General features: G+C 33.1%; 1 pseudogene; it reads left to right on the top strand.

Annotated features, from left to right (window-relative positions):
* The window catches only part of LOC106470027, a 21,932-nt pseudogene extending 18,735 nt beyond the window's left edge, over positions 1 to 3,197 (top strand).
* Positions 3,198 to 3,708: the final 511 nt, after the last annotated feature.

The following is a 3,708-nucleotide window of genomic DNA, read 5'->3' as shown; positions in this document are numbered from 1 at the left end:
AGTTATCATGACAGTGTCTCGCCGGTAAGGCTGCTAAAACTTTACTAGATTATCTTAGCAAAGTGAGTCTAGTAAGACTAGCAGACCTGCAATGAGTTATCATGACAGTGTCTCGCCGGTAAGGCTGCTAAAACTTTACTAGATTATCATAGCAAAGTGAGTCTAGTAAGACTAGCAGACCTGCAATGAGTTATCATGACTGTGTCTCGCCGGTTAGGCTGCTAAAACTTTACTAGATTATCTTAGCAAAGTGAGTCTAGTAAGACAAGCAGACCTGCAATGAGTTATCATGACTGTGTCTCGCCGGTAAGGCTGCTAAAACTTTACTAGATTATCTTAGCAAAGTGAGTCTAGTAAGACTAGCAGACATGCAATGAGTTATCATGACTGTGTCTCGCCGGTAAGGCTGCTAAAACTTTACTAGATTATCTAAGCAAAGTGAGTCTAATTAGCCTATCAGACCTGTGTGAGTTATCATGACAGTGTCTCTCCGGTAAGGCTACCAAAACTTTTAAAGTTTTAAAGTTATGCAGTAATGCTTAAATGACCTAAAGCTTTTGAAAATATTTTCTCTCTTAAAAAAATGTTCAAACCAATAACAGCCCATTCAGACAGACAGTCTTCACACTTAATGATAACATTAATCCATTAATTACCAAACTAAGATGGAGCTCTTTCAGAACCTGTTTTATTACAGGTTATCATTTCTAATAAGACCGAAAAGTAATTGATAAAACAATAGTTTTGTTTACTCAAAATTTTCAATGTCTGAAAGTAAGAACATCAAGATTTACGAAGTTTGGCATGGCAATTAACTCGCAATTACATGTCGTGGGTTATAATACCAGCACCTTACATGCTTGTCCTTTCACCCGCGATTAAGAATAGCCCAAAGGTTGGCGGTGAGTGGTGTTGACTAGCTGCCTTCCCTCTATTCTATCAATTCTAACTTAAGGATGGTTAGCGCAAATAGACCTCGAGTAGCTTTGCGCGATATTCAACAAACAAACAAAATGTATATGGTACTCATGCATACAAGGAAGGGTAGAATAGTATAGAATACAATTTATTATATATCGTTATACAGAAATAACTTCTAAATACATAGAGAGAGAAATAAATAACTTTTAAAATGATATTTCAATAATATAATATTATCAACCTGCCAGGTATTTCATATTTCTCCACAACTAAAAAAGTCGTGTAACGAAACAGCGGATTTATTTATAAAAAAAACATTATTAAAACAAAAAAATACATATATAATGTTTGAATTAAAATTATCATGTAAATCAAAATTATTAAAATCAATTAATCAGGATAGGTAATATAAAAAAGTTCTAAAATGGGTTACTTGGTGGAGGAACGTTTTGGTCAGTTTTAGTCAAAGTGGCTAATATTTGTAATTGAAAATATCAAACGGGTTCCATGGTTATAGCCAGAATCCACAATGGGTCCGTTTCAAACGGACTCAGTTCAGTTCGTTTGCTTTGATAGATGTGCTAGTTATTCACACTTGCCTTGAGTGTAAATGTGCCGAAATCGTATTCATGGTTCACTTTTGTGTTGTTTTTTTTCATCAAGACCTCCCAGTGTTCACATTAAACTTTTCCAAGCGAGACAAACTGTGTTCTTTTACCAAACGGACCTAGATATCTTTTTTTCTGGTGGACCCATTTCGGCTCGATTCTTTTGCTACTCGAACTTTGTTGTTCACACTGTTTTCTAAACGAATCGTATTGAGCGTGAAATAAAAGAAGCCCAGGTGTGAACAGGCTCATGAACTACCAGAAAAGTTAAAGTTTCTGGATTATAATGTTTCGCTGGCTGAAATGGTAAAAAAAAATCGTTCTCAGAGCTAAAGTTGAACTTTAAAACTGCAGGTTGTTTTGATATTATTAGTGGAATTTGCTAAGTGAATCCTTAAAGTTCGTCATGATAAATCATCAAAACCCAGTTCGTAATTCAGTACAATCTAACTGAAAAGGATATGTGAACTGTACTTAATGCATCAGTAAAAGAACTGAAAAAATTACAAAATGAATTTGGAATCTATGCTCTCACACGTTATAGAATATATAAAGTTACACTAGATATAATCCTAATCATTCATTAGTTTGATTCATTATGTTTATTGTTCTATAGCAAAGATAAAACATTTTTTCAGAACCATAGTCATAGTAAGTTCAAAAGGAATTACTTGCCCATTTATCTGACTCAAATGTTTAGTGAAACTTTGAATATTAAAGACGCTTCTTATGAGTATTAGTGTATTGAACTAACCTTTATGGAATATTTGTATATTAAACACAAAAACTTTCTAGTTTATTGTCTTTAGGAAATACAGAAGTAAGACATAACAATTGTAATGTTGTCATGTTGAAATGGTTAAGTTTTAAACTTTATATTGTGTTATTTTAACGTGTTGGTAACACTAAATGTTTTTTTCTTGTAATAAATATGAACCTCAATATTACATGTATTAACACTGTGTGATGTATTTTACAGGCGAGAGTTTACACACTTAGTAACAAACCTTTATTTTAAACTGTTCATAAATCTGGATTTGAGTAAAATTAGGAGACTGTCGTTATAATATAATATGTCACAAATAATTGTGGCTTTCCCGAAATCCACCACGTTTTTGCTACAAGCAGTTGATGTCTACATCACGTACATCAAAATAAAAAAAATTCTTGAATAGTTATCGTACACTGTTTGTTACTTTGCACAATAACATTCAAATGTCTTTAATATTGGATTTCCCCAGAGTAATATGAACACGTTTTACTCTCGCAGAGGACGTGATTTGACGTGTATTTCATTTTCAACAGAAGATTTACCTCATTTCAAGACCTTAATAAAACATTGACGTTTTCTCGCATTTAGACATAAATGTGTATTTATACTGATAACACTAACTCTGAATCTTTTTGTTATAGCTTCTGAAAGACAATCACGTAGTTGTCCGAGTAGGTGGAGGCTGGGACACTCTGGAGCATTTCCTCTCCCACCATAGTCCACAACAAGTTAAGTCTTCCACCCTGAAACTGTCTGTTCCTGGAAACGGACGTATACGATCACCGACATACGTCGTCGACAGTAGAACAACACCAAGACTAGAGTTCCAGAGCAAGACGAAATGTCAACGACCGTTCTTCACCATCCCACGAAGCCCCAAGCATAAGTGTTGTTGATAACACTTAATTTGTGTTTGCCAATAAGGATAAGAATGTTTAATATCAGGATGAAGCTGATGATTCGTAACTTACTCTAAAACTAAATATACTGAGAAAATAATAGCTAATATCAAAGGTTGCCAGCTTAATTCAACGTATGAATGACCGAAACAATAGCTTTATACATATCTCGTTTCAAACTTTAGAAACCGTTCTTCAAAGAAGAGCGTTTGAATTTTGATCCCTCTAACATACCATTAATGCTAAAAATATAAAGTTATAAAATATTTTCTGAAAGCGTAAAGACAAGATATCTAAGATATTTTTTTAAATTCTGTCATTTAGTAATCCACCTTTTAATGATATATCTATCATTCTTTTTTCTTTGCACTTGCTTTTTATTTGCATAATAATTATATGAACCATGTAATGATTATATTTGGAAGTAGGTATATGCTTTTTCGTATTAGTTTTTTTTTTTTTGTAAAATCGTCTTAAGCCTCAAAAGAAAAAAAAAGTTTATATTTAC

The sequence above is a fragment of the Limulus polyphemus genome, unplaced genomic scaffold (genome assembly GCF_000517525.1).
Source record: "Limulus polyphemus unplaced genomic scaffold, Limulus_polyphemus-2.1.2 Scaffold3779, whole genome shotgun sequence".
NCBI classification, from domain to species: Eukaryota; Metazoa; Arthropoda; class Merostomata; order Xiphosura; family Limulidae; genus Limulus; species Limulus polyphemus.
Note: the sequence above shows the minus strand (reverse complement) of the source record. Positions and strands in the feature narration are given on the sequence as shown.